General features: G+C 37.8%; 1 non-coding gene across 1 annotated transcript; it reads left to right on the plus strand.

Moving 5' to 3' along the window:
- Positions 1–12,973: 12,973 nt before the first annotated feature.
- Positions 12,974–13,079, plus strand: LOC145629758 (small nucleolar RNA R71). Its single transcript, XR_014111907.1, has one exon. It is a non-coding gene; the product is annotated as a small nucleolar RNA R71 (small nucleolar RNA).
- The last annotated feature ends 9,890 nt before the right edge of the window (positions 13,080–22,969 follow it).

Consider the following 22,969-nt stretch of genomic DNA (forward strand, 5'->3'; position numbering starts at 1 on the left):
CACTTGAATTATAATCACAATTAACCTAACAAGATTATTAATTATCTTATTAAGCGTGATTGCAAATACCAATTCCCTTTAACATGCAATAAAGGTGATCAAGCAATAAAGAATAAATAATATGCATATCAAGCAACATAATAAATAATCATGATAATAATAATAATCATGTTAAAACATAGCAAGATCCTAGGCATGATACTAACAAGATTAATAACAAACCCTAGCATGTCACTAAGCAATAAAAGTCAAATCTTTAACCCTAACATGATACTAACATGAATAAATATTAGGAAGAGAATAAAAGGCATCATAGCAATCATATTTAATATTAAAAATACCCTAGACATGATACTAGGAATCATAACAACAATATAAACATGATTTCTACATCATAATATCAATAAATCAATTAAATTACTTACTTGGATGCCTCGTACCTCTTTCTAATAACAAAATACACACGTTAGTAACTTCAAGGAAAATAATAATCAAAACAATTAAATTAAATAATTGAAAGAGAGATTTGGGACAAAACCCTCAGAAATTAAAACCTTTCACGTCTAGGGCGAAGGCAACTTCGAATATGGCTAGGTGTTTCTAGATCTTGTGAATGCGAAATTTTGTATGAAAGAGCAAGAAAGAAAGAATGCCAAAAGATTAAGAATTGAGAATTGATGAAAGAAAGATGATGAATAAATAGAATTGGAGAATGTTGATGATTATTAATTGTAGATTGTAGAAAATTGATAATCAGTGATTGGAGATAATTGGTGAAGGTTGATTGTAGATTGTAGATGAATGAAAACGGAGTTTTTGGTACGATATTTATAGAGAAAATCATCCAAAAAAGATAATTTATCAAAACAGAGTATGAAGACCTTAAATCCACCTTGGCGCCAGACCTGGCTCATTGGCGCCGGGAAATGTGGCTAGCGCCAGGCGCCAATTCTGGCGTCTGGCGCTAACCTTGATTCCAGGCGCCAAGGCCTGGGGTTGGACGCCAAACCGGATTTTAACACGTTTTCGAAAATCTGATAATTTTACCGTACTGGAAGATAAAATAATATAATTTCGGTCGAAAATGCTATTTGATCTAATTAAAACTCTAAAGAATCCTAATTGAATTAAAAATGATGAAACCTTCTAGAATGTTCTAGAAGACCAAAACCATTCCTAATTACATTAGGAAATGATAAATCATATTAGGCCCTCCCCTAGATCATTGGGCCGTACTTAAAACTCAAACCGGGCCCAGTTTAGTAAATTGGCCATAAATTCCTCAATATTCATCGGAATTGGGCTTATAATATATCGTTGGAAAGGTCTTTGCAAGCCCCATCCAACTACACCACTATTGGACCCATATTATGGACCAACCAAACTGGATTGGCTGTTTTCTTAAAAATTAAGTTTTCGAAAACAGGGAGAAGAGAAAAGAAAAGAAATAAAACTTTCCGCAACACTAGACCTTTCCACACTTTCGTTTCATTCGATTATGATTCAACGTGAAAGGTACTCATCACTGGGCTTGGTTTTTGGGGAGACACAAATGGGTGTCTACAGAAGCCCCCACTTTGACTGAGTTTGGAGAAACGCAAGTTTCGAAAAACGAATTTCAAAGTAACGATAGGGACGGAGAATGATTCAGAACGTTCTGCGATCCTAAATGAATCTTGTAACGCCGATACCTGCAAAACTAGCATTAGTTAAACAGATAGAAGAGTTAAGAAACGCGTATCTTGCACCGTCGAGCACACGTCTCTGAAAGTAACCGATTTGCTGCTGCTGCCGTTGTTTTGATGACCTACTGCAAGCTAGAGAATGCCATCCCGCTTGAAAACCGCTATGCCCGTAACTGCTTCCAAATTAGAAGATTGCTTCGCCTGAAACTATCCTCCTCCGCAATGATAATATTCCACGTCCAAGGGAATACTATCGAAGATTATTTCTCTTGAAACAATCACCATCCGTTTGTGACAACTCTCCACAATCTAGGGAACGCCACCTTGTTGTTTCGATGTTCACTCGTCTCTGAACAAAGATCTTCTTTTTTATATGTCTCTAATTTCCGCTGTGATAGTCTTCGAAAAGATCACTGCTTCTTAATGTTTGCTATGCCAGTACGTCGGCGCTTTGCTGCTTGTGAACCAGTATGTCGGTGCTTTTGCTATGATGACAATCCTCTTTTCTTTGGGAATAGTTACCAACACAACTCTTGTATGATGTATGACAATCCGATTTAGGGAAAGTTGTCAATGCTTCGTAACAATCCATCCTTGGAAATGTTGCCACGATGAAGTGACAATCCGTATCTCAGAAAATTTGCCAGAATCCAATTTTTGGAAAAGTTGCCAATGCTTCGTAACAATCTTTCATAAGAACTTTGCTACGATCGACAATCCACATCTTGGAATATAACTCTTGAAAGCAATCCACCTTGGAAATTTGCCAACGCCATGCGACAACCCTTTTAGGAGAATATTGCCACAATTGACAATCCGCGCCTTGGAACATTTGCGAAAAAGAGTCGACCGACAATCCACTTCGGGAAAATTTGCCACTTACTGAAATGAATGACAATCCACGTTGAGGAACTTTTTCCGAAATTTATGATGAGTAGAGACCTACGACAATCCTTTGGGAAATTTTTCCATAGGGAACTGGGTGTATGACAATCCAATCTCGGAAAACTTGCCAACGAGCCGATGAATGTATGACAATCCGAACTTGGAAAAACTTGCCAATAAAAGAAGGAGCACGACAATCCACGCTTGGAAACTTTGCCAGAGATGACAATCCAATCTTGGAAAAATTGTCGTTGAAGAAGATGCACGACAATCCATTTTTTGGAAATATTGTCAGTTGGGGATGACAATCCAATTTTTGGAAAACTTTGTCGTTTAATAAGAATGCGCGACAATCCATATTTGGAAATATTGTCGTTTAAGTGCTTGCTTTTGAACCGATTGTAATGAGCCAATACTTAGGCGCTTAAGCTAAGTGAGACGATCTTTCGTCAGGTCAATCACTTACTACGATTGTAATCGAGCCGACTACTAATCATGTCAAATTGCTTATAGGGGCTAACTGGCGTACCAAGGAACCCGAAATTGCTGCATGAGGTCGAAATCACCTTTCTGGTAGGCTTCGAGCTCTGTCGTTGCTGAAATATCTCTGGTGCCAGGCGCTGGAGTAGGGTCTTCCATGTTCTGCTGCATCTGTATTTATTTTTGACTATAGAACTTTGCCAATCTTTTTTAATTATCTTAGGGTTGACCTAAGGCTTAATGTTGCTTGACTCATTGACTCGACACAACTCAAGGTATAAACTTGACTCGATATGTTTGACTGACTCGAGGTTGACTCGACTCGAAGTGTAATGGCACATGTGTTAGACTCAAATCAAAATGATATGACATGACTCAATGTGTACATGACTCGTGTGTGCATTGTAATGTGATCGTGCGACTCGAAAAAAGCAAAAAAGCAAAAATTTTCCGTCAATTGTGGAGGGTACCGACTTTCTCCCGAAAAAGAAAGACGTGAAAAAGAAATCAAAAGTTTGAAGATGCATGTTGAATGAGCTTAGTCAAATGTTGTTTGATACTATTTCTCAAGGTTCAAGGATTAATTCATCCTAGGCTATCTCAATGGTTGACTCCATGATGAAAGTATTTGGGTAACTTAGGCACGGAGGCTAAGCACTTCATACTTCGTGATGCAATGACAATTATGATTGATTTTGACGAAGCATGCTTCAGCGTTAAGATTTCATGACAAAGGGTTCCTAAGGGAAATATATTTGGTCATGTATGTGTGCAGTGTGTGACAGTGACACTAAAGTTAGGCCGCAAGAGCTAAGTGTGTGGGAAAATATTATTGTTAGAAGAGCCAAATAATTGTGACTCTTAGGCTAGGTAAGCTAATAATATAGGGGTCAAACCCCCAAGTCTAGCTCTAAATGAAAAGGGATGAGCATAGGGAATTCCTTGATATGATCATGGTGTAAGTGTGTGAATGTGAATATGAATGCATGTTTATTACGGCCGCACCTCGATGTGAGGTTGCCTACGTATCCGTTAGGAATCAGGCCGAACGTAGCTCTAGCCAAACCTCGCACAAGTGTGTATACCTCAAAAAGGTCTTTTTAAGGGTTGTAACGTGGTTAGGCTAAAGGTTTAAAGAAGAAGGGGATAAAGGCTCAAGACCCTAGATAAGCCCCAAGGTGTGCAACTTCGCTTTTGAATCTTTGTATTTTCATGCTTGAATTTCTATTCTTTTTTAGCTCTTTTTGCTTTAGCATTTATTTTACTTTTGCAAGTGTGGGCAATCTCGATCATGCGGTCTATCACTCACTTGGCATTCATGTTTCTCAGGCACGGTACCGAGCACTCGATAAGAGACGCAATCTGAGACGTGTTCTTATCGAAGATACTTTCATATCAAAGACATTGGAACACTTACCCTTTTGTACACTTGTTTTCGTTTTTTTTATTATTGCTTATTTTTTTGCTATTGCTTTCTTTTGAATTTGCTCAAGCTTTCTTTAGAATTGCATAAGTTGCACACCATCCCATCCCAAGGTTAGGTAGATGTAGGTTGAAAAAAGAAGGGTCTATCGTTAGACGAGGCTCAAAGTGGTTTATGAAGAAAGGATTGTATAATTGAAGGGCGAAAGGAGATATGATGTGGCTACAAGGGGTGCCTCAAATCCTTAGTATACCTTGTGCTTAATTCGACATGGTTTTTTTTTTTTTTTTTTTTTTTTATTTTTATATTTGATGCAATATAATGAAATGATCATATATAAGGAAATAAATGCTCATTTTATTAAAAAGGGAAAAGAAAAGAAAAACTACAAAAATAATCTAAAGGAAAAGAAAAGGTGCCTATGCTAGACTTATTGGGGAAAGGAAAAAATGAAAAAGCAATAGAAAAAGAGGTCATGAAATCTTTTCGTTGAAGCTCGCCTCTTGTCTTGTGTTGTTTCATCATTACCCTCATTTTTTGTTTGTCAATCATATGACTCAAACTCGATTCAACACACATGGATGGAAGAAGTGAAGAAAGATTGGAATAGAATGCGAAAGAAGATTTAGATGGAGGGATATGAAGAATTAGGAATAGAATGTACCCCCCAACTCAAATGACGGAAAAGACCGACTCATGCATGAACCTAAGACATGGCCGTGGTGATGTATACTCAAAGTGTGTGCTAAGACTAGTGAGTGTAGGTGACATGTTAAGACTCGTGTCATGACCATGTGGCTAGACTATGTGACTAGACTCAAGCAAAGACTAAGTAAAGACTTCACGTATATGCATTAAACTGGACAGATTGTGGTATTTTAGTCATAACTTTTGATCTGCGACTCTGATTGGGATGAAGCCAACGCCAAATTAAAGATAAAACTCGGGGCTACAGATCCATAGGTTGTAAGACTCATATTTCTTTCTAGAACTCCAGATATGACCAAAACAAGTTGACGTTTGTGCAGTATACGGGAATAAAAATCCGGGTTGACTTAAAGGAACTATGACTCATTTTATGTTTATTTATTAGCTCAAATTAATTATTTAATTAATTAAACAAAGTCCTTTAGTCATTAATCAGTTTATTTAGTCTTAACACAAGTCAAACAAACGGTTATGAAAAATCACATAGAGTATGCACAACAAATAATGCACAATTAGTCAAGTAGGCACAATATGATGCAATGAGTTCGCAACCTAACCATGGCTCTAGTTCTCTAAAGTTCGGGATATGGTTTAGTCAATAGGGTCCATGGTTAATTGTCCAGATGCACCGCGTAGAAGCCTAACCGTGAAGGGTTAACGCGTGTTGATAGAACACCGCGAGTTTTTAGAAAAAACTCACTTCCATGGTTTGGTGAATTCAACCTCTCAGATATACCCTTTGTTGCCAGGAGCGTTCAATCGGGTAGATAGAGCATGAATTCCCAGAGGGTTATGTCCATATGTAGAACACATATGGGTTTCAGAAAAGTGAGAAAAAATTCAATCAGGAAGTAGGATCGAGCAAACAATACGAAAAACTGGTCGAAATTAGAACGCATATTTCTGGCTCGGTATTGGGGGAAATTGGCGCCAGCAAACAGAGACTGGCGCCAACTTTTAACTGTAGCGCCTGGCGCCAATACTGGCGTCTGGCGCTACGGCTAAAAGTATGGCGCCAAGCTCTGGCCCCTGACGCTATTTCCCACATGCCTCAGCAGCTTTCTGTGCTCAATAAAATCATCCAGTTTCGCGCGGTGTTATTTCAGTCCTAGTTGTGAAAGACATTTCTCAAATTTCCTACGTGTAAAATCCTATGTTTTTGACTCATTACAGATGGTCTTTCCAATGAGAACCTTTTTATGCATATGCCACAATGTTAATCAAAATTACGCACATGAAATACTTAGAACTTTTCGAGTCTCATCCACTCATTCTAAATCATTGCCGAAACAAATTCAGGAATTAAAATAGAAATCGTCCCCAGCGGAGTCGCCAAAAACTGTAGGGAATAATTTCAAGCCTTTAAAATCCCACTAGCTTGAACCCCACTGTGATCATACACTAAAGTACGGTGGCGTCCAAAAGGGAAGAAGATAGAGCAAAAGAGTCGCCAACAAGTTTTTAAGGAACTTGTAAACCGTTCACGAGGTGAAGGTTACACCCCTTAACGATCCAAGAGATCGTCAACTCCATAAGGCCATGAACCAAAATAGGGTTCGGGGATGAAGGTACAAATCCAACCTAAAAGAGATTGAACCTGCCCTAATAATAGGCCTCTACTTTATTCTGCTCGTATTCATGTGCGCTTTCTGACTAACATACAATCAATAGGATTAACCCTAAACCTATTTAATCTATGTTGGTTGAATATAATGCACAAACAAACTATTATTGGCGATCACTTGAATTATAATCACAATTAACCTAACAAGATTATTCATTATCTTATTAAGCAAGATTGCAAATACCAATTCCCTTTAACATGCAATAAAGGTGATCAAGAAATAAAGAATAAATAATATGCATATCAAGCAACATAATAAATAATCATGATAATAATAATAATCATGTTAAAACATAGCAAGATCCTAGGCATGATACTAACAAGATTAATAACAAACCCTAGCATGTCACTAAGCAATAAAAGTCAAATCTTTAACCCTAACATGATACTAACATGAATAAATATTAGGAAGAGAATAAAAGGCATCATAGCAATCATATTTAATATTAAAAATACCCTAGACATGATACTAGGAATCATAACAACAATATAAACATGATTTCTACATCATAATATCAATAAATCAATTAAAGTACTTACTTGGATGCCTCGTACCTCTTTCTAATAACAAAATACACACGTTAGTAACTTCAAGGAAAATAATAATCAAAACAATTAAATTAAATAATTGAAAGAGAGATTTGGGACCAAACCCTCAGAAATTAAAACCTTTCACGTCTAGGGCGAAGGCAACTTCGAATATGGCTAGGTGTTTCTAGATCTTGTGAATGCGGAATTTTGTATGAAAGAGCAAGAAAGAAAGAATGCCAAAAGATTAAGAATTGAGAATTGATGAAAGAAAGATGATGAATAAATAGAATTGGAGAATGTTGATGATTATTAATTGTAGATTGTAGAAAATTGATAATCAGTGGTTGGAGATAATTGGTGATGGTTGATTATAGATTGTAGATGAATGAAAACGGAGTTTTTGGTACGATATTTATAGAGAAAATCATCCAAAAAAGATAATTTATCAAAACAGAGTATGAAGACCACAAATCCAGACCTGGCTCATTGGCGCCGGGAAATGTGGCTAGCGCCAAGCGCCAATTCTGGCGTCTGGCGCTAACCTTGATTCCAGGCGCCAAGGCCTGGGGTTGGACGCCAAACCGGATTTTAACGCGTTTTCGAAAATCTGATAATTTTACCGTACTGGAAGATAAAATAATATAATTTCGGTCGAAAATGCTATTTGATCTAATTAAAACTCTGAAGAATCCTAATTGAATTAAAAATGATAAAACCTTCTAGAATGTTCTAGAAGACCAAAACCATTCCTAATTACATTAGGAATGATAAATCATATTAGGCCCTCCCCTAGATCATTGGGCCGTACTTAAAACTCAAACCGGGCCCAGTTTAGTAAATTGGCCATAAATTCCTCAATATTCATCGGAATTGGGCTTATAATATATCGTTGGAAAGGTCTTTGCAAGCCCCATCCAACTACACCACTATTGGACCCATATTATGGACCAACCAAACTGGATTGGCTGTTTTCTTAAAAATAAAGTTTTCGAAAACAGGGAGAAGAGAAAAGAAAAGAAATAAAACTTTCCGCAACACTAGACCTTTCCACACTTTCGTTTCATTCGATTATGATTCAACGTGAAAGGTACTCATCACTGGGCTTGGTTTTTGGGGAGACACAAATGGGTGTCTACAAGGGGGAGGAGAGTTAGAAGGAGTACCTCTCCCCTTAAATTGGGAGGGAAGACTTGGATCTTTGGAAGAAGAATGTGATCTAGGGCGAGACTAGGTCGTTAAAAACTAATCTACCCTTGGTCAAAACAAAATTTGTAATCTCTCAACATACCTCTATACCAAGCATAGAGTAAGTCGAGGGTCGAACCACTAGGAATGGAAGGTGAATGCTAATGTCAAAGCTAAGCTATTTTGAAGCAATAAAGTAAGGTGTGTATATTCAAAACAATCTAATAATCAAAATGAAATCAAATTTATCAAGAACTAGGGTTAGGATCCGCATATACTCAGAATGGATATAGCTAATTGGGATTGGAGATGATTAAGTCGAGTGTTTTGAGGGAAAATAAATTAGGCAATCAAGAGAGTAAGGTAAGCTAATCTCCTAGAGGTCAAGCTAGCGCCAACTACGAGAGACTCTAACTAGGAACCATGCAAACCTACTCAATCGACAAAAGCAAGCCACAAATCAATTTTCCGTATCAATGCAAGCTTAGAATGCCTTCTAGTGTAATAATCAATGTTAGATACTCTTCAATTAATCACACATGCACTTAATCAATCAACCAATTTAATCACAACATCAACTCCATCAATTTCCCCTAATTAGCATCAATCCATTACTCATACATGCTTTATCATTCCCTTAGCAAGAGAACTACTCACAATCCATTGAAATCAAAATCAAAACTAAGCTAATCAACAATTTCATCATCATCTTACCAATAGAACTAATTCAATCACAAATTCAATTCAAAGTTGAACAATCAACAAAGCAATTGAAACGATGAGCTAAAGATTTCATTAAAGTAAAAGAAATCCTTCCAAACTTTCTTCAATTTAATGGAGAAAATGCTAGAATCACCAATCTTTAATCATCAATCAAGAAATTCTCTCTCTAAAATCTAGAGTTTCTCTCTCTAAAATTCTAATTCTAATTCTATTCTAATTTATGAAAACAATTCCCTCCCTCTAATAATAGAAAGAAAATCTATATATAGTAAAACTAACTAAGAGAAGCTAGTTAGATCGTCCCCAAATAAGCCCATACAGGCATGGCCAACTATAAGGGAGAGCGCGGCCGCGCAAATCTTGGTACGGAACAGAGACCAAGACAGGCGCGCCCACGCCCGAGAGTGGCACGCCCGCGTCACCACGCCGCGCGACTGCACGCGCCCGTGCTTGGGAACAGGGCAGCCTTCTTCCTTATCATGCCGATGCTCCTCGTGCATTACACTTAATGCTCTTGATAAACACGGGACCTTGTGACAAGGGAATAAACGCGTCGTCAATTGTCTATCCCTAGATCAAATACAACTTATACAACCTAAACAAACCTAATACGAGTATAAGGCAAGCATAGGGGTCGAACCACAGAGAACGAATAAACACCACCAAATGTTATTGACAATTAAGCTAGTCCGGAATAAGAGATAAATAAACTAAAGTCTAAAGATGCTAAAACAAGAAATAAAACATCAAGGGAAATGGTTTAGGTATAGCATTTACTTGAACATAAACAAAGGCATAGAAATTGAATTAATTATGAACTAAACATGCTCGAATATCGAAACAAAGGATCCAATCTAGCCGCCTTCCGGGATCAATTGGCTTCTCCTAACATAGCCTCTATGTTTCCACATTAGAACCATATACTAGGAGGTACTATTAAATAACAATCGATAGTAATGAACCTTAACTAAGTCAACTTCCATTTCTTGTTAGCAAAGATTCACCTTTAATCAACCAACAATGTGCACTTGCAAGAAGATTAAAGAATATCAAGCAAATAAAGACTTTAATCACAAATAAATCAATTCTAAACCCTAGAACATGCTCAAGATCCAACTACACCACAACCATTCCCTTAATGGGGAAATTACTCACTAATCATGCTAATAACAAGATTAATTAACAAATAATCAAGAATAAACATGATTAACAAGCAATACCAACAACTAAAATAATAATCAAAATAAAGCAAATAAAAAATAGAGGAGAGAGAGTTAGAGATTCTCATTGATTGAATGTGAAAATCTACAAACAAGATGATCAATCTTCTTCTTCAATATCCAAGCTCAACAATGGTGAAACCCTTACTTTCTCTCTCTAAACTATCCTAATCCTAACCTAAACCTAGAGAGAGAAGCTCTCCTAAAACTAATTAGAGAGTTGAATAATTTGTAATTGTTCTCCCCTCCTAATTACCCCAAAAATGGGTATATATACAAAGCTAATAAAAAAATATTAAGTAAATAAAAGAAAAAAAAAGAAAGTAAAAAGGAAAAATGAAATAAGAAACTCAATATAAAAATAAAAGAAAGAAATAAGAAAAAGGGAAAAGAAAAGAAAGAAATTAAAAATAAAAGAAAAAGAAAATAAAACTACCAAAATCCCCCCAAACCGTCAGACCCTGTTCTTCTTCTTCGAAGTTGGCTGCTTAAAATGGTGGAATAATCCCCTAATTCACACCCATCAAACAAAATAAGCATTCATCAAGCTTCAATCAATGCCGCTCATTATCATCAAGAATCGACATCAAGCAAACACCACCGTTCTATCTTCATTAAAAACCATGTGTGAAGCTCGTGGAGTGGTTCGGTCGAACCATGGGATGGTGTGGCCGAACTACGGGGTTGGTTCGGTTGAACCATGGGTGTGTTCGACCACACCTCTTCAATTTACAGAACTTCGAAAGTTTCTGACTCTTTTTGCATTTCGATCGAACTCCTTAATGGTTTGCCCGAACCATGATAATTCGTAATTTCATCTTATTTTGCTCTAATTCTTGAGCGAATTGGTAGGGTGATGGCCGGAATTGGCGCGGCTGCTGCTTTAATTGATGCTGGGCTGGTGGTGAAGTAGCTGTGACTGTTGGTGATTGAGAATGGTGGTGTGGCTGTGACTGTTGGTAATTAGTGGTTGCGCGGAGAGGTGTATTGAGGTGGCTGGGGGTCTGGTTGGTCGATTGGTGGTTGATTGGAGATGGTGGTGGTGATTGTTTGCAGGTGGTTGCGTGGCTGGTGAGTGGTGTTTGCGGGAGCTAATGAGTTGGTATGAAATGGTGGTGTTTGCTGCAAGTTGAGGCAGTGAGGGAAGGTGCGGCAACGATTGTTATGTTGGGGTAGCAAACAGGTGATTTCGGTGGTAGATTGGAGGTGAGTGCGGTGACGATGGTTGTTGGGTAGGTGGGGGCTGCAATATGCGTGGAGCAGAGGAGGAGCAGGGGAAATGGCTGGTTGTTTTGTTGTGGTGGAGGATAAGGAAGGTGGGGTGACGGATAGGAGGCAGCAGGGGCTTGATGTTGGGTGGCAATTGAAAAGCCTCGACTTGGACCTTGAACTCGAGCCTACACACAAACAAACCCGAGGGTAAAAGTGTGTGAAACCGAGACAAATAAAATAAAATAAATAAAAAGGAAATAAATAAAATAAAATAGAAAAAGAGAAGTAACACTAAACTAATAAAAATTAAATAAAACTATATAAGTAAATAAAATAAAATAACAAAATAAACTTAAAACTAATAAAAACTATGAAAGTAACAAGGAAAAGGAACGAAATAAAATAAATCGAAAGCAAATAAAATATGAAAATAAACTAGAAAAAAATTAAATAAAGAAATTAAATTAAAACATACTAAAACTAAGAAATAAACTAGAAACTTTATTAAAAAGGAAATAAGAGAATAAAAGAGAAAATAAGGGGAAATAAACACGAAAATAACTCTAAAACTACTCCCTAAGAGTGACATAAATGTCACACATCACCTTGCAGTTTCTAAACTCTATGTTTACGGGTTCAACACTAGAAATCATTCCCCCACGGCTTGAATGCACAACTCAAGGACTTTAGGAACTTGCACTTCTCCATGCTTGAGCTTCAAATGGAGAACATTAGACATCCTAATCAATTCCAAACTTGGGAAGAGGCCTCGGGAAACTAGGATAACAACCTTAACCTGAAAATTATAGGAAAACAAGCAAATAAAAGAGAAAATAACAAAATAAACCAAAAAATGCATAATAAAAGAAATCTAACTAAGAAAATACAAACTAAAAGAAATAAAGAAGAAATTTAATGAAAAGTTAAGTAAAAGAGCTATAGAATAGCACGAAATTCACCCAAAAAATAACCAAATGAGTGTCATAAATGACACTCATCAGAACTCTCTAATTTTTCCTTGATTGCTATCACTTCCTTCCCCAAGTTTGTCATTTGTGAGGAGAGATTGTTGATTGCATTTAAATGATCAATCGAGTACACCGAAGAGGTACTCTGGCTTGTTGATTCTCTCTCACCACCTTTCCAATCTCTATAGTACCTCACAACATCCTCAATGATGTCTACCACTTTTTCTTCTGTCCTATTCATGATGGGACCTCCGGCTCCCCCATCAAGGCATGACTTGCCTTGGGGACTTAGGCCTCCATAGAAAATCTGAATAATTTGATAGGTTGGAATCCCGTGGTGAGGACACTCCCTTTGATACTCCTTATATCTCTCCCACGCTTCATAGAGGCTCTCACTTGGCTTTTGTTTGTAGCCTTGAATCAAAGCTCTTGCCTCCGTCGTTTTCTTTTGTGGATAGAAACGGGTTAGAAATTCTTTTGTAACCTTGTCCCATGTCGTTAGAGAATTCAGCTTAACCTCCTTATCTAGCCATTTCAAAGCACGCCCAATGAGAAAAGGGAAAGAGCTTGAGGCGGATGAATTCTTGGGAAACTCCGTTCACCTTGATATTATTGTAATATTTTTCAAACGCCTTGAGATAATTTAGCGGGCTCTCATGCTTGGCTCCAATAAATTATCCCCTCTCTATCAAAGTGATCATAGCCGGCCTAATTTCAAAATCATTTTCCGGTGTTGTAGGTGGAGTAATTCCCCTCTCAAATCTATATGCATTGGGAATTCCCAATTCTTTCATGCCACTTTCAGATTCTCTCCCATTCTTGCTTGTTCTTCTTGTTGCGGTTCTTCTTCACTTGAAATGCTAGAGCTCAAAGATCTCCTAGCAACCCTTAATCTTGTAATAGTCCTCTCAATCTCCGGATCAAATGGCACTAGAGAATGACCACGTGCTCTATGCACAAAACTCAAAAGAAATGATTAGTAGCACGGCTACAAGTGTAGCCTTAAAGAGAAAAATCTTTTTGTTTTGGTTTTTTAGAATGAAATAGACTAAAAAACTATAACAAATCACCAATGTAATTCCCCGGCAACGACGCCATTTTTACAAAGGGTATAACTAGGTCGTCATCTAATTCTCCCTTGTTCAAACTAAAATTATAAACACTTAACAAACCTTATACAAGTATGTGGTAAGTCAAGGGTTGAACCCAAAGGAATGAATAGGAACTATGCTATAGTCTATTGTCAAGCTAAATCGAAGAATATCAATGGTTGAGGTTGGTAACTAGAATAACAAGAATCAATACAAATCAAAGAATTCAATCAATATGCTAAACACTAGGGATATAGGTTCCACATGCAAGCTCAACGATTATGCTAATTGATAGATAACTCAATTGATTCAAACATTGTAAGGGATAAACAATAGTTGCAATTAAAGGAATTCAACGGTTATCTCCTATAAACCAAACTAGGGTTCACTATGAATGCTTAACAAGGAGAATCACTATCAAATTCAATCAATTTAAGCAATTCTAAAATCAAGGGTTCATGTCATTGAAATTTGCAATGCAAGCTAGATTAATCTTATTGGTTGATCACTCCTAGTCTAATTAATAACATGCACAACTATGCCAACCAATTTGATTACAACAAATCAATTAATCAATGATCATCAAATAGCAAAAATCATCAATCAAGCATGCTTCCCTTCCTCCCTAGAAACTAATCTACTCACTAATCATGGTGAAATTGAAAGACAAAATAAATTCAATAACAAACATATTTATTTTAAGCTAAATAAAAAGGAAAATTAATCAATCAACTAAATTCTCAAAACTAAATAAAAATCCAAACCAAGCATTCAAGAATTAAAGAAAACTGCAATTGAAGTAAATTCAAAGGAAGAAATCTCACAAACTTTCATTGATATGAAGAAGAAATCCAAACTTGATTGAAGAAGCAATGTTGTAATACAAATCAAATCCAAGAATTAAAATCTCTGCTTTCTCTCTAACTATTCTCTAGTTTCTTTATCTAAAAACTAAGCAAATGAAATATTATCTAAAAGTTAGCTTTCAAAAGGATTTACAAGAGTATTCATAGACAAAGAAGAAAAACCGATCGGTCGCGCCCTCTCCAAGAACACCTCGTGGGCGCGGAGAAATGGGTACGAAACCCATAACTAACTCCGCAGGCAATCTGGGCAAGACCCGCGCCCCCAGGGAAAAAACCCGCGCCCGCGGCTAAGGGCGCGATAGATGCCTTGTTACAAGTGAAGACAGGGGGCTGCGGTCTCTTTAGATTCTCCGCGCCCGCAGCTAGACCGCGGCTAGGGCACGGAGTGTTCCTGCCAAAACGCATCATCCCGATGCACTTTATCCGTTCATGCGGGCCTTAGGACCTGCGCCCGCGGCAATGAGTAGATGCTGAGCGCCCTTTTCGAGCCCTCTCCAAGAGGCTTGAATCTCCTTTTCTTAGCTCGTTTTGCTCCTCTTGATTTCTTTGTGAAGCTAACTCCTTAAGCACCTACAAAAGTAACCAAAGATAGAAAATAGAAAAGAAAAAGAGCAATATAAAAGAGAAACACGAACAAAACCACATAAAGAAAGTAAAACACGAAGAAAGTAAAAATACAGAAACTAAAGGATAAAAGACCAAAATCATAAAAGAAAACCATGAAAAATAAGGTGAAAACATCCTAAAAACTACCATATGAGTGCCATAAATGACACTCATCAATTCTACAGATAAAAGAGTAAAGGGATAGAATGTTTATCTAACACCATTGTATCGGTGACAAATGAGTTTGGTAGCTTCCTATGCTTGTAGGAATCCACCGGATGACGTTTTGTTGAGATACTTTCCATGCTTAAGGAAAGTCGTCTGATGAGTTTTGTAGCTTTCTATGCTTGAAGAAATCTACCAGATGATACTTTCCATGCTTGAGGAAAGTCGACATATGAATTTGGCGGTTTCTATGCTTGAAGAAATCCACCAGATAATACTTTTCATGCTTGAGGAAAGTCGACAAATGATTTTCACAGCTTTCTATGCTTGAAGAAATCCACCGGATAATACTTTCCATGCTTGAGGAAAGTTGATAATGATATAATCGCTGACTTATTCGCCTTAAGAGGTGGCAACGACCGACAATTTTCCATGCTTAAGGAAAAGTTTGTCTAAAGAGAGATTGCAAGTCTCTTTGTATCGAGAACCTTGCACTGTGAAATGATGGTGGTTCGATTGTCCCCAAACATGGGCTGTAGTTGGTTTGCTTGTCCCCAAACGTGGGCTGTTAATGGTTCATTTGTCCCCAAACGTGGGTTGTAGGTGGTCCGCTTATCTCTAGACGTGGCTGTAATTAGTTCGCTTGTCCCCGAACGTGGGCTGTATATGGTCCGCTTGTCCCCGGACGTGGGCTTTAGATGGTCCACTTGTCCCCGAACGTGGGCTGTATTTTAGACCTGCAAAATAAAATTTGCCAAGGGTCACTTATAGACTGTGATTGACTTAACCAAGTTTGACTTGGCATGACATGACATGTGTATAACTTATGGTTGTGTGTGTGTGTGTGTGTGTGTATATATATGGTGTGTGTGTGCAGACACAAGCAACAAAAAATGCAAAAGCAAAAATTTTCCGTCATTTTTGTCATGAGACGAGTGGAGGGTACCGACGTGAAAAATGATGTTTTGTTTTCGATCTTCCCTCAATAAAAAATTCAGAAAAAGTTTTTGAACTTCCCAAAAAGAAAATAATGAAAAAGGGAAGAAGTTTTGAACTTCCTCCTTGAGCAAGATAAAATGAAAATATTTTATGCATGATGCATGTTCTTAGGCCAGGAGGCTAAGGACAATTACATCATGTGACACGATAGATGAATGAACTTCGATCATGGAGCTAAGAATCATATATGGTGTAAAGAAGCAATCTTAAACGTCACTTAGGTCTAGAAGCTAAGAACGTATGTAGATGAAATGATTGATGAGTATTGCATAATGAATGTTTCTTAGGTCAAGGAGCTAAGCACGATATGTGATGCATGAAATAATGAATATTGCTCGGGTTAAGAAGCTAAGCAAGTATACAATGTTTCTTCTAATGAATGTTGTCTTGAAAGATGATGAAACATGCACAGTGGGGAAATAAGATTTCACGATAAAGGGTTCCTAAGGGAAAGATGATATGGCTATATATGTGTGAAAGAAGTGTGTGAAAATGATACTAAGGTGAGGCTGCAAAAGCTATGGTGATGGAAGGAGATGTGAGAAGATTTGAAATGGTGACCCTTTAGGCTAGATAGGCTAAATGATGTGGGTTTAAGCCCCAAAGTCTAGCTCTAGATGGATAGGGTCATAGGGGTAAGCATTGGATATTCTTCAATTCGATCATGCATGTGAATGTGGCTACACCTCAATGTGAGGTTGCCATGTATCCGTTAGGAATCAGGCCAAACGTAGCTCTAACCTAACTTTGCACAAGTGTATGTACACATCAATGAGGTCTTTCAAGGGTTGTAATGTGGTTAATTTGATGGTTTAAAGAAGAAAAGGGTACAAGGCTCAAGACCCGAGTTAATCCCCAAAATGTGTAATTGTGAATTTGAATTTTCCAAGTTTATTTTCAACAATCTTTTTTGAATTTTTTTTTCATTCTTTTGAATCAATATAGGCAATCTCAGATCATGCGTTCCATCACTCACTTAGTATTCATGTTTCTCAGGCACAATACCAAGCACTCGATAAGAGACGCAATTTGTGACGTGTTCATATCGAAGACATTGGAACAGTAGCCTTCAGACATTGTCTTTTTTTTTTTTTAGTTAAACTTGCTTTCTGAATGTTACACATTTTTCACACCTTCCTATCCCAAGGTTAGGTGAATGTGGGTTGAATAAATGAGGCTAACCGTTAAACGAGGCTCAAAGTGGTTGTTGAAGAAATGGATATGTGATTGAAAATGGTTTAAGGGGAATGACAGGGTTGCAAAGGTGCCTCAAGTCATCGGTGTACCTTTTGTTTAGTTTGGTAATTGATTTTTTTTTTTTTTTTTTTTTTTTTTGCATAAGAAGACATGATCGAGATGTAAAGGAACAATGCTCATTTTATTGATGTGAATGGTGAATGAACAAACACAATAGAGTCTACAATGAATAACCTATGATAGACATGAATAGGGGAAAGGGAAAAAAAAAAAAGAAAAGAATGAAATCTTGCACAAAAGGGTTGCTGTGTGCCTTGTCTTCATTACCTCTTGACACCTGGAGGACATGAAGTTTGTTGGCATCTACTAAGTCTTGAATGGCGTCTTTCAGATTCCAACATTGCTCAGTAGTATGGCCTCTTCCTTGATGGTACTTGCAATGGGCGCTGGGATTCCATTTGGCGCTCCTTTCTTCAGGTTTTAGTTCTTGAAATGGCCCAATAGGTGTAATCAAGCCTTAACCGTAAAGGCGATCAAAGGTCGCATCATAAACCATTCCTAAAGGAGTGTAAGTTCTTTTTTTCTTGGGCAATGGAGCGTCAAGAGCTAACACTTCATTGAGATCAACTTGGTTTATATTGTTGGTAGTATTTTCATGCTTAGAAGACGAAGAAGAAGGATGGTCGTTCTTCTTGTTTTTCCAAGTGTTATTATTGTTACTACCAGCAGTCTTTATTAGCTCATCCTCGATATTGATGTCGATGTCGTATATAGCTTTGAAAGTGTTTAGTGGAAGATATTTGAGATGTTCCCTATATTTGTGAGTCAGATTTTGAATAAAGAGGCGAACCATCTCCCTTTCTTTGGGAGAATCTCCCAAGAGTGAAGCCATTTCTCTCCACCTGTACAGATAAGTGGTGAAGCCTTCATTCTCTTTCTATTTGAGAATGGAGAGTTCACGTTCAGACGTTTTTGTTTGAATGTTACACTTGTAACGATTTATGAAACTGTCGGTGACATCTTGCCAAGTCGCAGTACGCTTGGCCTCTAGAGAATAAAACCATTGTTGGCAAGCATGTTCTAAGGAGAGAGGGAACACCGTAGGGAAGAGTGTTACGTCCAATCCTTTCAGAGCCATGGTTGCAGAGAACGCCTTCAAATGGAATATTGGATTGTAAGTAGGCTTGAACATTGGAATATCAGCAGTGGAGAATTTTTCAGGGAGCCTGTCTTTCACATCTAAAGTAGTGGGAGGTTGTTCCATATAAGTGAAATCCTCAGAATTCTTAATCATTTGTTCCTTCAATTTGTCAAAGGTAGAAACAATGACCTTGTTTTGCTCCATGGTAGTGACCCTAGTGGTAAGGGTTTCCATCATGGAAGACAGTACCTCAATGGATTTGTTGATGTTCTCAATATCTACCTTAGTGGCCATTGAAAGGTTATAAGTAATGTGGAGATGGCGAAGTTCTCTTTGAATGCCTCTTGGATTTAAGAGATTGTTGCGTAATGACTCAAACCGTATTAATCTACCCCTGCTCTTGACCAAGTATTGCGAAATAAAACAATTCACTTAATTGTTTGACTCATTGCTCAAGATAAGAAAGGAAGGGAAAAAATAGGCATTTGAAAAGAGGTGAGAAAACTCCACTCATTTTTTTATTATGACGAAAAAAGGGTGCATGAACCTAGTATACGATCATAAACGACCTGGCGCATGACTCGAGTCGGAACATAAAGAAAGTTTGTTGACTATAATTGACTCGTGAGTGATCAAGTGATGTTATAAGACTCGTGGTATGATTGTATGGCTAGACATGTGAACAGTAACCAAAATGACTGACACGTGGACCAAATTAGCACGGAAGACCAAAATAGGGGCTGACTGGACTTAAACTTGGGCACCGTGTCGCTGCGCAACTGTCGTGTCATGGAAAACCTACACCATGGTGCGGTACAGGCCGCTGTGACATGGTACTGATTGTCGTGACACGACGTTTTTTGCCCTGTCACGGTAATCAGTTCCATTTTTTTTTGTCAATTTTAGAGTTTGTGCTAATTACTAAGTGAGTACGGTCCATTGGAAATTTTTAGTCATAAAATAATCCACCATAGACAAAGAAAGATCGTTAAGGTTAGGATCAAAACGACCAAATATGCACACATAGGACACGTAGGCACCATGATTCAAAGAATAGTTCGCAACCTAAGGTACAGTTCTATATTCCACTATGGTCAGGTTTTATTTGGTGTCAAAAGGGTACCATGGTTAAGAGTTTGGACGCGTTAGCAAGGAAGCCTCTCTTTAGGGTGTATTCCAACGAGCAGCTTTGCGAGTTCGTGATGAAATCGAACTCGACTCCATGGTTTGGGTGGAATTAAAAACTCGGATGAACCCTTATTGCCATGAGCGTTTTTGGGTTGATAGATCTTATACCCCCCCGGTGCTAAGATGTATGTAGAACACACACGTTTTTGTAGAAAAATCGAAGGAAGCTGACTTTGAGAAGAGAAATAAGGCCACTAGAAGGATTTAAAGACTGTCGCGACACGGCAGAATCCACCGTGTCACGGTGCTGGACACCGCTTCACGGTTCCCTACTCCGTGACACGACAAGTTCTGTCGTGGCTCGGTAGTTAGGAAATCTGACTGGTGCCCCTATTTTCTTCGTTCAAGACCAGGTTATCAAATTTTTCCTACGTGACAGACCTGAAATACTACGTTAAAACGCCTATGTGTATGTAAAAATGCCAATTTAATCACATGGATATTTTCAAGAATCTTTCAAGTTTCATCCACTCATCTTAATTAAATACCGATCACTCAAATCGTTAAATAACCAAGAATCCTCCCTAGTGGAGTCGCCAAATTGTAGAAGTCGCTCAAAGTGCGCCTATGTAAAAGCATGTTGTAAATATGCTTGGCACTCATAGGAAGTGGGAATTGACATATACGATTAGGGACAACGATTAGGGATAAGGAAAGTAGGGAGCCACCAACAAGGTTTTAAGGAACTTGTAAACCGTTCACGAATCATTTAAGGCAACCACGATTAAGGGACAATGAAAGGTAACAACGATTGACCAGTGATGATGGTACAGACTGAGTCATGGAGTCACATTCGCCCGTATTGGTCTCTACTCGATTCTTTAGTAATATAGGTTTAAGGCTTAGAATATGAGACAAAGAGAGAAGAGAAGGATTTTTGGTGTGAATGAGAGGAAGAGAGAGTGATTTGGTGCCCCGAACTGTAAAAAGGAGCGGGGTATTTATAGGGAAAATGAGCTAGGAAATGGATTGGTTTATAAAATGTATTCGATAGAACATGGATTTAAGCACTCCAAGATTAAATACTCAACCCGACAAATAATAGCGGTGAAAGGTTGTTCATCATCGGGTTTGGTTTTGGGGAGACATTTTTTGGTGTCTACAGATGTTTAGTGACATGCTATGATTTGTTATTAATCTTGTTAGTATCATGCCTATGATCTTGCTATTATTATGCTTTAGCGTCGATATGATTATGGTAATGTTTATTATTATGATTGTTATTATTATGCTTATTATTATGTTGCTTGATTGTTATTATTGTTATTGCTTGATCACGCCTTTTATGCATGTTTAAAGGGAATTTGTACTTGAAATCACGCTTAATAAGATAATTAATAATCTTCTTTAGGGTTAATATTATTATAATTCAAGTGATCGCCTATAATAGTTTTATTTGTGCATTAATATTCAACTAACATAGATTAAATAGGTTTAGGGTTAACCTATTGATTGCATGTTAGTCAGAAAGCGCACATGAATACGAGAAGAATAAAGTATAGGCCTATTTTTAGGGTAGGTTCAATCTCTTTTAGGTTGGATTTGTACCTTCATCCCCAAACTTCCTGTCATGGTCAAGATCTATTGGAGTTAACGATCTCCTGGATCGTATAGGGGTGTAACCTTCACCTTGGGAACGGTTTACGAGTTCCTAAAACTTGTTGGCGACTCTTTTACTCTCGCTTCCTTCCCTTTTGACGCCTCCATGCTTAAGTGTATGATCACAGTGGGGCAGTGTGGGATGGCTTGAAATATTCTCTACAGTTTTTGGCGACTCCACTGGGGAGGATTTCTATTTTAATTTCTGAAATTAATTTTGGCAATGATTTAGAATGAGTGGATGAGACTCGAAAAGTTCTAAGTATTTCATGTGCGTAATTTTGATTGACATTATTGGCATAAGCATAAAAAAGATTCTCATTGGAAAGACCATCCGTAATGAGTAAAAAAACATAGGATATTTACATGTAGGAATCTATGGAAATATCTTTCACAACTAGAATCGAAATAATGCTACGAAAAAACTGGAAAATTCAAGAATTGAAAGCTGATGAGGCATGTAGGAATTAGCAATGAGAAAATAGCGTCGGCGCCTAATGTTAGCATTGTCGCCAAGCGACAAGCTTGTCGTCTGGCGACGGGGCCAGCGTCTAGCGACGACGCTATTTTCTTGCGCCAAATTCTTCCACTACCGAGCCATAAATCTACCTTCTTGTTTAGACTTGTTTTATAGTGCTGTTTCCTCGGTTCTACTTCCCGATTGAGTTTTTCATTATTTTCTGAAATCCATATGTTTTCTAAATATGGACATAATCCTCTGGGAATTCATGCTCCATCTACCCAATCGAACGCTCCTGGCAACTAAGTGTACATCCGAGATTGTTGAATTCACCAAACCATGGAAGCGAGTTTAACTCGTGGTGTCCCATCCACACGCACCAACCCATCCAAAGGTAAGGCTTCCGCGCGGTGCATCCGGAATCATAACCATGGACCCTCTTTAACTAACCCATATCCCGAACTTTAGAGAACTAGAGCCATGGTTAGGTTGCAAACTCATTGCATCGTATCGTGACTACATGTGATTAAACTAACCTTTTGATTTGACTTGTAATTATTAAGATGCTTAAATAAACAAACCAAGGATTGAAGGACTTAGCTTAATTAATTGATTAATTAATTTGAGCTAATAAATATGTCTATAATCGAGTCATAGTTCCTTTGAGTCAACCCGGATTTTTATTCCAGTATACTGCACAAACGTCAACTTGTTTTGGTCATAGCCGGAGTTCTAGAAAGAGTTACGAGTTGTACAACCAAGGGATCTGTATCCCTGAGTTTCATCTTTAATTTGGCGTTGGTTTCGTCCCAATCAGAGTCACAAATAAAAAGTTATGACTAAAATACTACAACATGTCCAGTTTAGTGCACATACATGAGATCTTAACTTAGTCTTTGTTCGAGTCTAGTCACATGGTCGTGACACAAGTCTTAACATGTCACATAAACTCACTAGACTTAGCACACACTTTGTACATACTCTTTTCACACCATGACCATGTCTTAAGTTCA

The sequence above is a fragment of the Chenopodium album genome, chromosome 4 (assembly GCF_948465745.1).
Source record: "Chenopodium album chromosome 4, dcCheAlbu1.1, whole genome shotgun sequence".
Lineage (NCBI taxonomy): Eukaryota > Viridiplantae > Streptophyta > Magnoliopsida > Caryophyllales > Amaranthaceae > Chenopodium > Chenopodium album.